We start from the raw sequence: 20,136 nt of genomic DNA on the forward strand, positions 1-20,136 counted from the left end.
TCTCTACATATGAAGTGATAAGTGTCTGAACTTGAACAGTGTCTATAGCAAAGGAAGTGAAAGAATAGGTGAGAAAATTGAGAGGTTAAATTCTAGAGCTTACTTAGAGAATCCACTTCTCTTCAAAGGATTCTCATATTCAATGTTCTTAATAGCATAAATATCAATAACTCATTAAGAAGTATTCTATTTTGAGGTGCCTGAGTGTCTCAGTTGGTCTGGCTGCTTTCGGCTCACGGGTCATGATTCCGAGGTCCTGGTATTGAGCCCCAAGTCAAGTTTCCTGCTCAGCAGAGAGTCTGCTTCTCCCTCTCCATCTGCCTCTCTCCCTGTTCATCCTCTCTCCCTCTCTCTCTCTCTCAAATAAATAAATAAAATCTTAAAAAAAAAAAAAAAGAAGAAGTATTGTATTCCAAAGAGAACTCAGTGGCTGCCCAGGACAGCACTCCTCAGAGTGTGGACAGCTGGGATCCTTGAGAGCCTTGCAGCCAAGTCTGCAAAGTTAAAACTATTTTCACAGTGATACTAAGATGTTATTAGCCTTTGTCACCATGGTGACATTTGCACAGATGATACTAAAGCTGTAGTGGCTACCACTGCTCCTCAGCACAAATCAAGGCAGTGGCACTGATTTATATCCATTACTAGTACATAGTAATCATTGTTTTTGACTTAGCGATAATGGTTGTAAAACCTTGTAAATATATTAAAAACCACTGAATTATGTACTTAAAAAAAGATTTATTAATTATTTGAAAGAGAAAGAGGAGGGAGGGACAGAGGGAGATGGAGAGAAGCAGACTCCTCACTGAGTGTGAAGCCCTATGTGGGGCTCAATCTCATGACCCTGAGATCATGACCTGAGCCAAAATCATGAGTCAGATGCTTAACCTACTGAGTCACCCAGCTGCTCTAAATTATACACTTTAAAAATGGTCCATTTTATGGTGTGTGAACTGTATTTCAATAAAAGAAAAAAAAATGATATGGCAGAAAAAAACCTGTGATGTTAGTGGTTGATAGCTAACAGTAAAGTTATTTCCGTTGCAAAAATGTTTTGAGTAGCAGGGTTTGAAAGGTTGAATATTTGGATATTTGGTATAAATCATACAAAGATACAAATGTTGGTAATTTTAGAAGTATACAACTTTTCTATAATTTTGGTCGAGCCCTGTCTAGCCTTAGTGCTTCACTTAGATGCTAACGATCATTACCATAACACAAAATCCCTACATTTATCACTTTAAGCAATGTTGAATGACCTCAGTGACAGTGAAGCCATCTGATATCATGAGACTTGCTGACATCTCAGGGTACCTACCATTAAGAGAAGGAAGCCTGATGAGAGGTGGTTGGCAGTTGGGGTGGGGGTGGGGTGATTGGTAGTTTTTGTGGGCGTGGCAGCAGGACTGTCGTGGTAGTGGTGATACACAAACCATCTGGCTAGAATTGGCATCACGGTTTGCAAAGGTTTAATCATTTGCAGAACTCTATTACCAGGTCCATTCCCCTGGTGGCCAGACTAGCAAAAATCTCAGAACCCTAGTCCTACCAGGAAGGGATTAAGGGCCCCTGTCCCAGTAGCAGAAGACAGGAATTGGGATGAAAGACCAGCCACAGAAACTAGATGATATTGTCGAGTGTGAGGAAAATGCTTCAGTTTTTGTGGTCACAGATTCCAGAGGTTGTCCCAAGTACCAAGCCGAGGTTACAGAACTCACTCTAGATCAAACCAACCAGGATTTTTTTTTAATCCTAGGCTTACATTTTGGCTTGGGAGGAATTTCTGATGGCATTAAAATGCTTATTCATCTTGCATGTGGACTTTTGTTTGCTTTTGTACAAGTTTTAACCAATGATGAGAATTTACTATTACTGAAAAACAAAATTACTGAATTACTGAATATTACTGAATGATAAAAAGATACAATACAAATTGTTGGGAACACTGTATACTGACAACAAAGAAAATGGGGTCACTGAAAAGTGTTAATTACAGAAAAACGTACTTTGCAATTTTGTTGAGTTTCATTGTACACTTTAAAATTGGTTTAATTTCCATTTTTAAAGATAAAAACTTTTCTCCTCCTCTTTCATTGAGAACAAGCCCCAATTAACAGAAATACAACAGTGATTTGCATAACAATAACTTCCTTGGCATTAGAAAAGCTTGGCATTTGGTTTTCTCTAAATGAAGGGTTTGGTCTCTGTAGGACACAATATTTTTATCTTAATATTTTGTATTCTTTCCATTATTTTCTGAAATCTGAATTTCAGTACATAATATATCATCATGCTCCTTGTTGGCAAGGCTGAAAAACGCCTCTTAGACTGTTATAGCTTGACCCAATCTCACTTTCCATTAGTACCACTTACTCCTATGCTCTAGCCAACACATTGGTCTTTTCCACATTCCCCAAACAATCCATGGTCTTTAATGGTACCACACTGAATGAATTACTCCTGGCTCTGTATTCCCACCACACTTTACCTCTCCAGGTGTGGCAGTTTTTTACACTGTATACATTCTAAGGTACTTATGCAGAGATGCCTTGAGTTCTCCTCATATGCCTCAAGATTCATCTCTTAATGAATAAAGAAAAGAGGATGCACTCTGGAGTCAAATCTTGGTTGGCATTTTAACCTCAGCACTTATTAGCAGGTTAAATTTGGTGATTCATTGATTCTCTGACCTTTAGTTTCCCATTTGTAAAATTGGATGAGTAATACCTAGCTCATAGGGTCGTTGTGAAGGTTGAGTAGGATTCTGTAATACAATGTGCCTGGCCCATAAATAAATGCTAACTCCTTGCTTCCCTCTCTCAGTTTATAACGTATATAATTTTGACGAACATAGTATATCTCCCACTAGATTATAGCAGCAGGGTAGGAGATGGAGAAGTATCTGGCCCAGAGGCTTTGATGAATCAATGAAGAGCTTTGAGTTTTCTTTCCAAATTTCTTTGGAAGTTGTGGCTTTTTACCTGCTTTAAGTGAATAGTTCTGTGTTCACACTAGACATACACTCAATTCAAATGGAAAGTTGGATAAGATAGCAGCTCTTTCACCTTCTCCCTCATCTTCAACTTGTTTTGGATTCCTAATGGTCATACTTTTTAGAATCCTAAATGGAAATTTGAGATTAAAAATATTTTTCTTTATATTTGTACCTATTTTATTTAGCTTTTCATTCTGTTTGGATTATTTTGCTCTATGTAGGATACATTCCTCAACCTCATGGTTGCTTTTCAAATAATAAGTTCTTTATAGATCAGCTACAAGTACTTCTGTTGTCTTTCTCAAAATTGACCAGGCTCAATAATGACTTGTTAAATTATGAAGTCCTTAGATCCCACAGGTATGCTTAGAGGACAAAAAATTGACAACCATAATTATTTCTATGAAAAATCCATAAAAGATAAATGAGTGATGGTTGAATAATAGCTTTTTATTCATTGAAGGATGAGATATTTAATCAGAGAAGGTTTTTCTTTCAATGCTATATTAAAAGCTTTCATGTGTTCAAATTTAGAGTTATTGTCTTAGATGGTACAATGGTTATTGCAAGTTTTTATTTTTTTCTTTTGGAAAATTTCATTATCATGGAAAGTTATCTCTGGGCAGTGCTTTTGATCCTAAACAAACCAAGTCAAATGTAAATTTTTATACTGGAATAAAACAGTTAAAAAATCCAGGTAGCTTTTTCAAAATAATTACAAACCAGGATACTGTTGAAAATAACTCTTTTTAATCATTTTAGGAGTTAAAGTTCAGAGGCAGTTTTGGCTTTGCCAGGAATACTCAGGAAAAGCTATGTAGAGTTCGTGTTTGAGTGAAGTCTTGAATAATAGGAATTTGCACAATGAGGAAGTGAGAAAAGCATTTCAGATGGAGGGAATAGGCTTTACCAGTTGATGTTGGGTTTAGCTTTTATGTGATAGCCCTACAAATGTTGAAAATAGGTATTATGTCAGTCTTTACTCTTTAGGGAAATGTACATATTAAATGGGTAAAAAGAATAGGCAATTTCTCCTTCTTTAGCTTCCTTTTCTTTTCTGGAACAAGTACCCAGCAAAATAAGCTAAGCAATGTTCCAGGTTGCCATCAGCTTGATTCTAAGGACACTAGGTTACAGTTACTTCCAAAGAACATCTTTGTTCTATAATGTCCTTTGTCTGTGTTATCTATAAAATTTGCAAAACCTGAAACTCCATACATACTACCTGTGAAAACTGCCTTAAAGAAGATTCCTTGTTTTGCCTAAAGCCAAATATTCAGTCTTTTCATAATCTATGACTTGTTATATATATTATCCTGCTCCCATTTATTTTATAGGCTTTATCTTGGGGACAGAATCTATGTCTTGTACTTCTTTATATTTTTCTATGAGTTTAATATAATGCTGGAATCTAGATAGAGCTTCCTAAATACCTCTTCGATTGCTTCTTCATCTGACCATTATAGGAATGAAAGAAACTGATGAAAATATATAAGGCTAATCAAACTGCAGATATAGCGGTAGAAGGAAGTGTGCGTTGGATATTTACCATTTCTCTTGAAGATCCACTCTCCATCCTACTCTGACTGATCTGTATCAATTTGCTCCCTCTCCTTTGGCTTCCATTTGAGTTCAGCCAATAGAAGGAATAGGAAGGAAATCTGAAGGGCAGAAGGAGGGAGACTAGAATATTTATTTACCCCATTCCCACTCTGCAGGACTTCATGGCTGCTTTCCTCTACCTGAGTCCACAGCTGCTAGTCAGTATCCTTCTCCCACAAATATAGTTATAACCCTCTTTAGGTTCCAGTAATTGCTTGCTCCTCTTGCCCCTTCAAATCTAATGATGATAATGACTCCCAATTATTTTAGCCTTGGGGAGCTTTACTATCATTTGTTGATTTCCTTAACCCTGCCCATCCCTTCTAAAGATCTTTTCGTTCAACTCTCTCATTACTCATCTACTCATATCTTGCTGGGATTCTAACTGAAAGAGGTGGTGGCCATACCTTTCTGAGTAACTCTGAATATCACAATTTGCATTTTACTGTTGTTATTGTAGAGCAAATTTTTTTCTTATTTAATGTGAATATACTTTTCAGATAAAAAAAAAGATAGACATCCTGAGATGGATGCTTGAGGAAACAACTTATAATTTTAAATTATGACCTTCAGCAATTTGTGGAGAAAACCAAATTTCTTATTCTGCACTCCATTTTTATAAGTTTGTTTATGTAACAAAGATGTTTCCTGCCCAGTGATTCAGTGATCCATTATTAACCAGCCTTATTCATTCTAACACATTGTTTTAGGAGTTTAATTGACTCAGCCCTCCCATACAAGATAAAACTTGCTCAGGAACCTCTTTGATTAGTAGAGTAGTTATGTAAATAAGAATATGAATTAAATGTTTGGGTGAATAACAAATGATAATCACACTGGCTCCACTTTTTTATTGTTTAAAGAGTAATAAGAAAGATCAAAATACTATTAGAAATGACAGAGATATATGATCTTTATATATTTCTTGATTTACAGAAGAATAAGGTAATTTTAAAATATTACTGCTATTGTGTTTTTTGCTAAAAAGGAACATTCCCTTTCAGTTAGGAGCATACACTCATCAGATATTTTATGTTATGATGAATAATTTTTACATTCATGGTTCTGCAAACATTAAGAAATATCTAGTTGATAGCAATGTTAACTTTGGCTATAATCTTAATATTCTTTTAATGTTGTCTTCTAATTAGTACTAGGAAATGTATACTTTTTGAAGCATATTGAGAAAAAATATTTCTCTAGAATGTTCTTTCTTCATGTTTCTTTTGGAGCCAATTTGTACCTGAAATAATGAAGAAATCTCTCAATGTAGCTGCAAACTATCATAGTAGGAGCTCTAAAGACATAAGGTAAATGAATGAATGAGGTTTTTCTATATAGCTTTGGAAATAGCTTAATAAAGTATCTGAAAAGCAGTATAACAATGATATAATTATATGCTCTGTCAGAATACATTTGAGTTTTGCCATCTAGGTGCCTCAAGAGCAAGTCTTACAGAACTGGATATACATTACTAGCGTCTAATATTAAAGAATTATTGTAACCTTGTTCAGTATGAAAACACTATTATGGTTATGGTTTCAAAATTCCTTATCTAAAAGAGATATATACTGAAATACTTATAAGGTAAAATATATATCTGGAGTCTACTTAAAAATACTCTAGGAAACAAATTTGGGGATACAAAGAAGATAAAATAAGGAAATAAATTGAAAAAATAAATTATTAAAGTTGAAGTATGGGTAGATTGGGAGTCATTGTACTTTTTTCTCTGCTTTTATATGTTTGAAAATTTCCATAATAAAAGCTAAATTATGTATAAATATAAATTACATATAACTATAAATATAAAGAAAAAATGATAAATATAAATAAAAGTCTGTATTAAAACATTTGTTCACAGAATTCATCCCTGAAATTGCCCCTTCCCCTTGGTCTGGATGATTGCTGGATACCATAAACATCTTCTTTATTCTTATCTAAAGAGAATGTCACCTGGGGTGGACACTGTGCTCATAATAGTTTTCCGTTTTCTAGTAATGGATCAAAACACAGGGGCAGGCCTCTAGTGGCCATGCCTATGCTACATGCCACTGCTAAGCTCCAGCCAAGAGGGAAACACACTTGAGCCAATCATACTCTCTCTTCTGACAATTTGAAACTTGTAGGAGAGAAGCACACAAACTGGTCTAAGTGGAAGCCTGTTGTGTTAATGGCAACGCCCAGAGATAAGGCATGTGAACTGTCAGTGAGGTTTCCTATTTGCTTTTGACCCTGCCTTCCTGTGGTTTTGTTGTCCACTTCTTCCCCTGATCCTGTGAAATGCCTCAGTATATGTCCAGTAAATCCCTTATCCCACTGTTTTTCGTTGCAGTTATCCAAAATTTTTTGTTACCTAGAATAATAAAGAAAAGTTTATTTAATGTATCATCTGAATAAAATGAACTCATTCATATTATAAGGAACAGAGTATCTGAAGTCAATACATTTCAGCATGTGAAACATTTTTATATGTTATTGTGCAGAGAGTTCCTTTCTGCCTTCTTGCTTTCCTATCTTCAACAATAATTATTGAGTGATCACTATGTTCCTACACTGTGACAAGTGCTGAATATGATGAGAAACGCAGAGAAAGTTCTTGCCCTCATGGAGTTTGCAATTTTATGGGGGAGATAGATACTATGAACTAATGATACTCACCATTGTATTATTAGAGGGATGAGTATCCAAAAGGAAAGGAATCTATTTCTAAGAAGGTGAAGAACCAGAGAACCTGATTAAGAATGGGTAGTGAGAGTGAGGAGTGAACTTGATTTGAGGGCTAAAAAAAGCAATTTAAAACTCTATGAGAGGGTAGTAGAATGGGGATGGAAGTGAAGAGTCATTCTTGAAAAAGACTTCCAGAATTCTGACTGATCAACAAAATGGATGGAAACAATTCCTACATGCAAAAAAAAAATTGTCATTTTCTGATTAATAATTAAGACTAAATTGGAATCTGTTTAATATCCACCATTAGGGCAATAGCTAAACTAGTACATTTACTTTATTATAAGAGCAAAAGCTCCCTGAGATTTCACTGACCAGAACTGTGACACACCTGTTCTTTCTAAGCCAGGTACCAGGAAAGGCCATGGTGGTATGGTGAATGACTTATAACCTAATCATGATTTCTTTTTTTTTTTTTTAATTTTTATTTATTTATGATAGTCACAGAGAGAGAGAGAGAGAGAGAGAGGCAGAGACACAGGCAGAGGGAGAAGCAGGCTCCATGTACTGGGAGCCCAGTGTGGGATTCGATCCCGGGTCCCCAGGATCGCGCCCTGGGCCAAAGGCAGGCGCCAAACCACTGCGCCACCCAGGGATCCATGATTTCTGACCCTTAGGCTAGAGAAAGGCCCACATCCCCTAATGTACATGGTTATTGTATGAGCAAAACAGTTGACAAAAAGAAGTGGCTGTTGCCTGGACAACCAACAATATGTGAGGCAGTCAAGTCAAGTGACCTGGGCAGGAGCTATCCTGTAAGAACTGTGGGAGGGAAAATATCACTGGAGAGGGTTTGAGAGAGTGAAAAGAGAGCATTTACAACAGTAAGTATAGACAACTCTTGTGAGAATTTTTGCTAAAAGCTGGAAGAGAAATGAAATGGTAGCTGGACAGGGATGTAGGGACCAAGAGAGATTTGTATTTAAGATTGGAGAAATTACTGCATGTCTCATGTTGCTGGGTATGAATTTATAAAAGGTAAAAGGTGAGATGCACATGAGAGGAAGTGATGTTGATTAAGAGAGAGATGGTAGGCAGGAATGCACATGTGGGAGGTTGGTCTTAGGAGGAAGATAATCCATCCATAGTGATAGGAGGCAAGAAAGAGTCCATGGGTTCAGAGGTAGTAGATGAGGTAGGGAGCTTTTGTAAATTCTCTTTTGATTGCTTATGCAGAACCCCAACATGTAAAGTAGATTATATTGGATAGGTTTCTCAGGCAGATTAAATTCTTGTTTGACTGAGATTATTTCATTCTGTCCCCATGAATAATTTCCATAATGTCTTGATTCTTGATTTTATCTAGGATGATTGTTAGTACAGTAATGTTATTGTTCTAATGCTATATTTATAAATAGATCAGTGAGATGAGTGATATGATAGAAGAAGGTGCCCCTGCATTTGGAATAAAATTGAAACTCCTTACTGGAGACTACAAATCCCTACATAATCTGATCTTTGCCCACCTCTCTAAATGCATCAAGTATTATTCTTTCCTTGCTTATTCTGTTCCAGCCAAATTGTCTGTCTTTATTTTTTGCCAATGTCAAACTCGTTTCAGTTTTATGACCTGTGCACTTCCTGTTTCCCTCTTCTTGGAACACTTTTCCATCAGGTATGCATAGGACAGTCTCATTGGCATCATTTAGGGCCCAGTGAGGCTCCCTAGTCTCTTTATCTAAAGTTGTGATATCCTGACCAGCCCCTAGTTTGTTACTGTATTTTGCTTCTTTGTATCTTTTAGCACTAACCAAAATTCTATTCTTTCTCAATTTCTGCATCCTCAGCAATTAATATAGAGTCTGGTATACATTAAGTACCCAAATTCTTTTAAATGAATGCATATAAAAGGTTCTTATTTTTAGTTGCGTTCAACCTTTTTATCAGCAATTTAGCAAAGACATAGGCTGACATGCTTATAAAATTTGTGGATGCTGCTAATTTAAATGGAACATAAAAGTATCCCAATGTGTTGAAATAAAGTGCTGAAATAAAACTATTTTAACAGAGATAAAGGCAAAATGTGAAATTTAGGTTAAAAAATTTACTATAGAATCATAGCTCAGCAGTATTTCATGAGTAAAAAGGCCTAGGAATTTTAATTGTAGGCTGCAGGGTGGCTAAAATAGTTAACCTGAATTAATAAAGGCACGATAGCCAGAAATCAGTGCCCTATATTCTGCTGGGTTAAACCCACAGCTGAAGCAGTGTGCTTGTTTAGGTTATTTGATTGAACATTTTTTATTGACTTTTAATTCATTATTTTTCAATGAGCAGTTTAAATTATTGTATTAACTGACCAGCAACTTCTGTTCTTGCAGGCAACATGAATAGAAAAATAGACTTGTAATCAGCCAGCTGATTATCAAACAAAGGTAATATTTATCTTTGATGACATCAGATTCTTGAGTCATCTCCACACCAGGGTTTGTCTGTAGGAGGATTATCCTCTCCCAAGGCTCTGCCTCTCACTGGGCTCAGATCTAGGGGTGGAAGTGGCTCTCTTCCATTGCTAGTCCTTGAGGACTCAACATGCCTTGTTGGGTCTCCTAGCTCTGCTCTCCTCTCTATTACAGTCCCACCATTAAATTCTACTTGACATCTCAATTTCCTTTAGGACACTAATTGATAGCACAGCTTTTGGGATTCCTTAGGCTGTAAAATTTTAGGAGGGGCAAGTTTTGCATTCCTTAATCATTATACACGTACCTCAGTTCAAGTATTTGTAATTATTTTTTGAGTACTTGTGTGTACCCGATATCTTGCATGCCTTACTCCTAAGTCTTAGAGTTATAGATCAAGGTAGGTATTATTATTTACATTTTACAGATGAGGAACTTGAAGCTCAAAGAAGTTAAATAAAGGGAATTGTTTATAATTGACAGAGATTTAGTTTTGAGTTTGACTCCAACGCCCATATTTGCTATTTCCATTACACCTACGACCTCTCTATCTCCACCATGCACATTGGAGTCTCTTTTATTAGTCTAATTACTTAGCTGGAATCTGGTAGGTTTTTTGAAGGTAGATATTGTATTGTATTCTTTTATCTCCACTGCCTAGCATAGTGTCTGGCACATGGCAGACATGTGACATATTTTTGTTTTTTTTTTGTTATTTTTTACCAGATTTTTATTTATTAATGAGAGACATATATATATATAGAGAGAGGCAGAGACACAGGCGGAGGAAGAAGCAGGCTCCATGCAGGGAGCTCGACCTGGAACTCAATCCTGGGTCTCCAGGATCCCGCCCAGGGCCAAAGGCAGTGCCAAACTGCTGAGCCACCGGGGCTGCCTGTGACATATTTTTTGAACGAGTGGGCAGAGGAGAAATATTGCTTACCTGTTAACCTGTATTTCTGGTGTTTGGGAATACACACCAGGTCTTTGATTTCATATTTAGCCATTAAATTCCTTCATGCTCCCTTTCTCTCTTTATTACTGGCCCTCAATTTCATGCACTTGATTTTCTTCTATATGCATTCCTTGCTGAACATATGGATGTATCACACATCAGAGACAAACACGTATCTGACAACTTAGAAATGATGAGAAAATAAAAATGCAGGTAATGATAGTATCTATTTGATGGGCCTGGGGTTAAGAGTAGTGGGAAGACATTGTTAAAAGCCCTTTAAGTCCACCCATACTTTCTTTTAACATCTATTGTTTTATTTGAATACACTACATGTAGTGTTGATTCTGTCCCTGCCACTCAGTAAAATGAAGAGGTTCCAGTTTGTATATTTTAGCATGTGTACAACAGATATATTGAATTAGTTGTTTGTCATAGGTTATTATATGCGCTGAAGCATATATCCTCTCCTTAAAGAATGGTTTAAGAAGTACTGAATGGAGGACAGCAAATAACTTGCCTGGACACTGTAATTCTCCTCATCTCCTCAGACATGAATTGAGTATGTTGATCTATTTTATAAAAATTAATAAAAATTAAGAAAAATGCTGGCCAAATTTAAGAGCCACGTGTTCACTTGCAGCAGGATGTTTTATGGTAGGAAAAATGCAATCCAAGTTTTTGCTCTTCTTCATGTAGTAATGCTCTGGCTTCTGCCTTTGATGCTCTGATATGAAAATAATCAACTCAGAAGTCCCAGGACACCAAAATGTTACAACTAAATGAGAAAGTGTTAGACTAGAGAAGAAATCTGACTCCAATTTTTAATTTTCTGACTAGTTTATTCTTATTAAAATAACCTTCAACTTCTTATTTTGAAAAATTTCAACTTAACATAAAGATCAGAAGAATAGTAAAATGAATATCCATATACCCTTCTTCCAGATTAACTAATTTTTCACATTGTGCTACATGTTTTATCCTCTTTTATAACTAATAATAATTATTTTTAAGCATTAGAACAGATAACTAATAAACATTTCACACTCATTTTATTGCCTTTAGTAGCAACTAGATCCATAAACTCAATGAGGACAGGAACCAGGTCTGTCTCCACATTGCTGCATCCCTAGTACCTAACATAATGTCTGGCATGTAGTGGAGATCAATAAATATTCATTGACTGATGGGCTGAGTTGTTCTTTATACATTTGGCCCTTACTAGCTGCACAAGTCAATCAAAGTTTGAAAGAAATTAAGTCCATCTGATCTTAAAGCAAAATATCCAAAAGTGTACTCAAGTTTTGAGGGAAATATGTCTAAATCCTCTTCTTATTTCTCTGGGCACTTATTACAAAGCCTTTCATCACATAGGTGCTTATTAAGTTTTCTCTAAGAAAACTTGGTTAGAGTATCCAAAATAGCCCTGACTAGGATCAAACTGGAAAATAAGCCTCAAAGACTTAGAGAGTGAGTTTATTCAGACTGGGACAATTCATGAATGGATCTGGTGTCTCAGCTAGTCCCTGTTGCAAGATTAGGTCCTAGAGCTGGAATTTAAGAACAAGAATAATGATGAACACAGAACAGGAAAAAAAAAGTAAAATTTTAAAACTACTACAGAGGAATTCTTAGACATAAAAAGTACCTTCTTAAGAGTGAAGGCTGTTAAGTTTTGAAGTTGGGGGATTTATAAAGGTAATTCTCTTCTGTAGATCTCTTCTATAGAGGAATCTGCTACAAAGTAGTTTCTAGTCTTTTATATATAATATATATATATTTTATATATATATTTCTAGTCTTTTATAAATATATATATATATATTTCTTATTAAAATGACCACATCTAAGCACACCAAAGAGATAAAAAGAATGTCAACAGAATATTTACCCTTTGCCTACATAATAAAGTTCAAATATCTTAGCATAGAATTCAAGGTCCTCTGCAAAACTAACCCAACTATTTTAAAACCTTCACTTTTCCTGATTCATGCCTGGCTTGGGTTGTGGTCCAGAATTTTCCTAACTGTTTTCTCTGGAACTCTAGTGACCTTAATAGAAAGCATCTTGCATCATTAATAAGAACATGTGGTGTTAAAAATTTTTCATAGTGAAAAAGTTTGGGAAATGTTTCATGTTATATCCCTGATCTACCTATGATAGTTCAATGATAAATGAACCTCATTAGCACAATCAGAACTACATTAACCCAGTTAAAGGATCTGAAAAATTCTGCAGTGAGAAATCAATTTAATGTATAGTTTACCAAACTTACTTGACCAAGGAACTTTTTTGGATGTTAGTAGAATATTTATTAACATGATGAAAGATACTTGTGTTCACCAGAATACAGTTTGCAGAATGCTGCTTAACCATCATAATGTTTGGAATTACTTGAATGTTGCTCATGCCATTCTGACTGGAATAACCTAATTTATTTAGAAAAAGCCCCCATTCCTTAAAAGATATTCTAAAGTACTTGCAAGAAGGAAGCCACAAAAGACAGGGAGTACTTCTGGAAATAATCCTGTGATTTAGACCCATGTCTAAATGCTCTCCAAGGTCTGTAATCAACTATCTATTATAAAGTTGGGAGCACAGTCTTTAAATACAGTTCTTCTGTATTCTCTCCTTATTTCGACTAATTTAAATATCAAAATCTGGTGTCATTTATATTTTAGTCTTTGGGATAAAGATTTTTAGAATCAAGTAGTTTGTATAATAATCCTATGTGTGGAGTGATGGAGTGATATTTGAAACAAATTGTTTCCATGAAGTTAATAGCATTTGGTAAGTTCAAAACTGTTACCTGTTGAGTTTTGCAGAATTTATTCAAATGAGTGCCAATTATTGAAAGAATGACATACATCTTTGGATGTGAGTCATACAGGTTTGCAGCTAGTCCCAAAGGGTTTGTATATGAAGCAGAATGCTATAGATACATCTTATGGTGCTTACCATCCAGCATTACCAAGAGTAGCCGATGTCAACTGGTGCTGCTGACCATTCCAGAATTGAGAGGGAGGCCTGATGAAGACTCTCCTGCTGCTAGTGGGGCTGCTGGTGACCTGAGAGAATGGATGGGTTCTGGGAGACAAAGCAATCTCAGACACAGAGCTGCAGGAAATGTCTACCCAGGGGAGTAAGTACATTAATAAGGAAATTAAAAATGCTCTCAAGGGGGTAAAACAGGTGTAAAAGCCCTGATAGAACAATTAAATGAGGAAGTACAAATCACTGCTGAACATATCAGAAGAAGCCAAGAAGAAGATCCCTAAGTGACATCAAGGATTCTGAAACGAAGCTGAAGGCACCTCAGGGAATATGCAATGAATCCCATGATGGCCCTCTGGGAAGAGTGTAAGCCCTACCTGGAACAGACCTGGATGAAGTTCTACACATGCACCTGCAGAAGTGGCTCTGGCCTAGTTGGCTGCCAGTTCAAGTTGCTGAAGGAGTTCTCCCATCAACTTCTGGATTAATGGCAACCACATGGACACTCTGCTGGAGAAGACTGGCAGCAGACCCATGCCCTGGACATCATGCAGGACAGCTTCAACTGGATGTCCAGTATTATGGACAAGATTTTCCAGGACAGATTCACCCATGAGCTGCAAGATATTTCCACTACTCACCTTTCAGTTCATTCTAGAAGAGGCCTCTTTTCTTCAATCCCACGTGCTACATCACCGGAAACATAATCCGTTTCCCTGCATATTAACTCTTGAATTTCCATGACATGTTTTGGACTTCTTTGACATGACACACCAGGCTCAACAGGCCATGGATGTCAACCATCATAGAATTCCCTACCACTTTCTAATGGAATCCACGGAAGACAACCACGACCATGATGTGTGCAAGGAGATCTGTCAAAACTCCACAGAGTGTCTGAGGATGAAGAACCAATGTGATAAATGCCAGGACATCTTGTCAGCAGACTGTTTAGCAGACAACCCCTCTCAGGTCCAGATATGACAGGAGTTTAACGGTTCCCTCCAGATTGCTGAGAAGTTCACCAAAATGTACCCTGAGCTGCTGTAGTCCTACCAGGAGAAGATGTTCAACATATCCTCTCTGCTGAAACAGCTGATGGGCAATTTATCTGAGTGTCCCAGCTGACTAATCTCACTCAAAGTGAAGACCCAGTCTACCTCCAGGTCACTATGATGAGTTCTGAGACTTCTGACTCCAATGGTCCTCTGGCCTCACTAAAGTGGTTTCAAAGCTCTTTGATTCTTGCTGATATGATGAATCACATTGATTGTTTTACGGGTGTTGAACCAGCCTTGTGTCCCAGGGATAAATCCTACTTGGTCATGGTGAATAATTTTCTTAATGTACTGTTGGATCCTATTGGCCAGTATCTTGTTGAGAATTTTTGCATCCATGTTCATCAGGGATATTGGTCTGTAATTCTCCTTTTTGGCGGGGTCTTTGTCTGGCTTTGGAATTAAGGTGATGCTGGCTTCATAGAACGAATTTGGAAGTACTCCATCTCTTTCTATCTTTCCAAACAGCTTTAGGAGAATAGGTATGGTTTCTTCTTTAAACGTTTGATAAAATTCCCCTGGGAAGCCATCTGGCCCTGGACTCTTGTGTCTTGGGAGGTTTTTGATGACTACTTCAATTTCCTCCCTGGTTATTGGCCTGTTCAGGTTTTCTATTTCTTCCTGTTCCAGTTTTGGTAGTTTGTGGCTTTCCAGGAATGCGTCCATTTCTTCTAGATTGCCTAATTTATTGGCGTATAGCTGTTCATAATATGTTTTTAAAATCGTTTGTATTTCCTTGGTGTTGGTAGTGATCTCTCCTTTCTCATTCATGATTTTATTAATTTGAGTCTTCTCTCTCTTCTTTTTAATAAGGCTGGCTAATGGTTTATCTATCTTATTAATTCTTTCAAAGAACCAACTCCTGGTTCTGTTGATCTGTTCCACAGTTCTTCTGGTCTCGATTTCGTTGAGTTCTGCTCGAATCTTTATTAACTCCCTTCTTCTCTTGGGTGTAGGATCTATTTGCTGTTTTTTCTCTAGCTCCTTTATGTGTAAAGTTAGCTTTTGTATTTGAGTTCTTTCCAGTTTTTGAATGGATGCTTGTATTGCGATGTATTTCCCCCTTAGGACTGCTTTTGCTGCATCCCAAAGATTTTGAACGGTTGTATCTTCATTCTCATTAGTTTCCATGAATCTTTTTAATTCTTCCTTAATTTCCTGGTTGACCCTTTTATCTTTTAGCAGGATGGTCCTTAACCTCCATGTGTTTGAGGTCCTTCCAAACTTCTTGTTGTGATTTAGTTCTAATTTCAAGGCATTATGGTCCGAGAATATGCAGGGGACAATCCCAATCTTTTGGTATCGGTTCAGACCCGATTTGTGACCCAATATGTGGTCTATTCTGGAGAAAGTTCCATGTGCGCTTGAGAAGAATATATATTCAGTTGAGTTTGGATGTAAAGTTCTGTAGATATCTGTGAAATCCATCTGGTCCAGTGTATCATTTAAAGCTCTCGTTTCTTTGGAGATGTTGTGCTTAGAAGACCTATCGAGTATAGAAAGAGCTAGATTGAAGTCACCAAGTATAAGTGTATTATTATCTAAGTATTTCTTCACTTTGGTTAATAATTGATTTATATATTTGGCAGCTCCCACATTCGGAGCATATATATTGAGGATTGTTAAGTCCTCTTGTTGAATAGATCCTTTAAGTATGATATAGTGTCCCTCTTCATCTCTCACTACAGTCTTTGGGGTAAATTTTAGTTTATCTGATATAAGGATGGCTACCCCTGCTTTCTTTTGAGGACCATTCGAATGGTAAATGGTTCTCCAACCTTTTATTTTCAGGCTGTAGGTGTCCTTCTGTCTAAAATGAGTCTCTTGTAGACAGCAAATAGATGGGTCCTGCTTTTTTATCCAGTCTGAAACCCTGCGCCTTTTGATGGTGGAACAGAATAGAGAATCCAGAAGGGGACCCTGAACTTTATGGGCAACTAATATTCGATAAAAGAGGAAAGACTATCCATTGGAAGAAAGACAGTCTCTTCAATAAATGGTGCTGGGAAAATTGGACATCCACATGCAGAAGAATGAAACTTAGACCACTCTCTTTCACCATACACAAAGATAAACTCAAAATGGATGAAAGATCTAAATGTGAGACAAGATTCCATCAAAATCCTAGAGAAGAACACAGGCAACACCCTTTTTGAACTCGGCCATAGTAACTTCTTGCAAGATACATCCACGAAGGCAAAAGAAACAAAAGCAAAAATGAACTATTGGGACTTCATCAAGATAAGAAGTTTTTGCATAGCAAAGGATACAGTCAACAAAACTCAAAGACAACCTACAGAATGGGAGAAGATATTTGCAAATGACATATCAGATAAAGGGCTAGTTTCCAAGATCTATAAAGAACTTATTAAACTCAACACCAAAGAAACAAACAATCCAATCATGAAATGGGCAAAAGACATGAACAGAAATCTCACAGAGGAAGACATAGACATGGCCAACATGCATATGAGAAAATGCTCTGCATCACTTGCCATCAGGGAAATACAAATCAAAACTACAATGAGATACCACCTCACACCAGTGAGAATGGGGAAAATTAACAAGGCAGGAAACAACAAATGTTGGAGAGGATGCGGAGAAAAGGGAACCCTCTTACACTGTTGGTGGGAATGTGAACTGGTGCAGCCACTCTGGAAAACTGTGTGGAGGTTCCTCAAACAGTTAAAAATATACCTGCCCTACGACCCAGCAATTGCACTGTTGGGGATTTACCCCAAAGATACAGATGCATTGAAACGCCGGGACACCTGCACCCCGATGTTTCTAACAGCAATGGCCACGATAGCCAAACTGTGGAAGGAGCCTCGGTGTCCAACGAAAGATGAATGGATAAAGAAGATATGGTTTATGTATACAATGGAATATTACTCAGCTATTAGAAATGACAAATACCCACCATTTGCTTCAACGTGGATGGAACTGGAGGGTATTATACTGAGTGAAGTAAGTCAGTCGGAGAAGGACAAACATTATATGTTCTCATTCATTTGGGGAATATAAATAATAGTGAAAGGGAAAATAAGGGAAGGGAGAAGAAATGTGTGGGAAATATCAGAAAGGGAGACAGAACGTAAAGACTGCTAACTCTGGGAAACGAACTAGGGGTGGTAGAAGGGGAGGAGGGCGGGGGGTGGGAGTGAATGGGTGACGGGCACTGGGTGTTATTCTGTATGTTAGTAAATTGAACACCAATAAAAAAATAAATTTAAAAAAAAAAAGGCTCTTTGATTCTGATTCCATCACTGTGATCGTTCCAGAAGTCTCCAGAAACAATCATAAGTTTATGGAGACTGTGGCAGAGAAAACTCTTCAGGAAATACTGCCAAGAGAACCAGGAGAATAAGTTGCAAATATTATCTCTCCAAATATGAGGCTGAGTTCAGTTGCTCCCAAGATGAGCCATAGGACCCTAGAGAAAGCTCTGAATGTCACCAAGTTACTAGGCCTTGCCTTAAGGCCCTCCTGTCCCCTCACCCAGCCTTTTCCCCCCTGGACTGTGCATTGTAATGCCTGCATTTGCTGATCATGGGAAGAACTCCCTTGTGCCACTAACTTAATAAAACCTCCAGTAACCTGAAACAAACAATCACAAAAATAAAAAACGAATGACATACATTTAAATTAATAAAATGAGAATTTTTGTTAAAAGAAGTGACCTTTGTTGACATATGCTTGTGTGGTTATTTAGAGAAATAGAGAATGGATGAACTGTTTGTATTGAATACTCATTACTTTGTCAGTTTCTCTGAGATGTCCATAAATTGTGTCATTTATTCACTAATTTTTTCAACTTACTGTTAAGAGGCAATCTCCTTGGGTTTCTCATGTTTCTGCACATCTTGTGAGCAGAAGTAGTAATGGCCTTTTGTTCTGGATGATCTTTTCAAAGATGTCTGAGAGTGAACAGAAGCTAGAGATAATATCTCCCTCTGGAGCAGAGAGCCAGTCGGTTTACTGTCCAGTATGATTATTTTCATCATTGTCCTCTTGACCGGCTTTGCACAGGTTTTCTTGTAGACCAATCTCTTATAAGAAAAAGTTGGGAGATGACTGAGTGGCTCAGTGGTTGAGCTTCTGCCTTCAGCTCAGGGCGTGGTCCCCGGGTCCTGGGATCGAGTCCTGCATTGGGTTCCCCACAGGAAGCCTGCTTCTCCCTCTGCCTAAGTCTCCCTCTCTCTGTGTATCTCTTATAAATAGATAAAAATAAAATATTTAAAGAAAAAGTTGGGATTTCTCAAGCTCAGGGTTTCTCAGCTGTGATGCAAATCCATCAAATGAGCAGCATTTGCCTAGGCTACTCTGTGTAACCCATGGAACTTGAGGGATAAGAGAAACTAACAAGCATAAAGTTCAAGGTGTTTACTGTCTGTGCTATGAGTAATACAATCCTTTGTCTCCAACCCAAGAGTCATGTGTCTTCTGCCACTATCCAAAAAAACTATGGCAGACTAACTTGTCAGCTTGCAGAGCTTGGTAAAATCTCAGAGCTGTAACAATATGTGGTGGTGGTGGTGGTTGTTTTTGTTGTAGTAATAATTTTTGACACTTGTAGGGAGCATCCTTTTCAGGGACCTGGGTTTGGAAGATTTTTTCCCTGGATGTCATCAAGGCTTGCCCCGACTCAGGATCTCTGATATGGATTATTACTAGATGATCGAGGTGGGGCAGAGTTGAATCTGGAGGGAAAAAGCATTACTAGCCTGAGGCAAATATCAAGTGAACATGATTGATAGGTCTTATCTAAGAAAAGCCATGTAAGCTGGGTTTAGAGTAGACCTGAATGAGTGAACTGACTGGGAAGTGGATAGCTCTCAAGAGTTAGGATGGCTCATGTAAGCACATATTCCAGACAAATGTGGTCAGAAGAAGGTTGGCAAAAAATAACCACTTGATTCCTTTCTATTCTAGAGCATGACTTTTCATACAGAATAGGCTCTTTTCCTTCCTCCAAAAGTGAACTTTAGGTAAGACTTTGAGGTCTTAAATTGCTAAGACCTTGGGCTGTTCTAGCCCTAGATCCGGCAAGCCCTTGTCATTGTCACTATTAGCATTTAAAAGAAAATGATGTTCTTTGCCTGATCCGGAACATTGGCTGAGCCCTGAGATTTTCCTTTTAGGGCGTGTTGGTTCCTGGTGTCCAGTTGTCCAGGCTCTCTTCCAGGATAGGCTTTTGTTCCTGGGAGAAGTAACCTTTAACTGTTGGGGTGAAAGTATGGCACTTTGGGCCTTAAGAGATCACTCTGGACAAATAAAAACAAACAAACAAAACAAGTTAATAGTGGCTTTATAATAGTAACACATTTCCAAATGATGTGTCATTCAGTTTTCCCAGTATAAACAGTTAAGGTTCCCTCAGGAATTTGGAACTGTTGG

At 37.4% G+C, this 20,136-nt stretch overlaps 1 protein-coding gene and 1 pseudogene across 19 annotated transcripts in view; both read left to right on the top strand.

The window, feature by feature from the left end:
- The window catches only part of SCEL (sciellin), a 301,081-nt gene that overhangs the window by 35,366 nt on the left and 245,579 nt on the right, over positions 1–20,136 (top strand). The gene's annotated exons all lie outside the window — the stretch shown is intronic.
- Positions 13,209–18,360, top strand: LOC100683374 (annotated as a pseudogene).

The sequence above is a fragment of the Canis lupus genome, chromosome 22 (genome assembly GCF_011100685.1).
Source record: "Canis lupus familiaris isolate Mischka breed German Shepherd chromosome 22, alternate assembly UU_Cfam_GSD_1.0, whole genome shotgun sequence".
Lineage (NCBI taxonomy): Eukaryota > Metazoa > Chordata > Mammalia > Carnivora > Canidae > Canis > Canis lupus.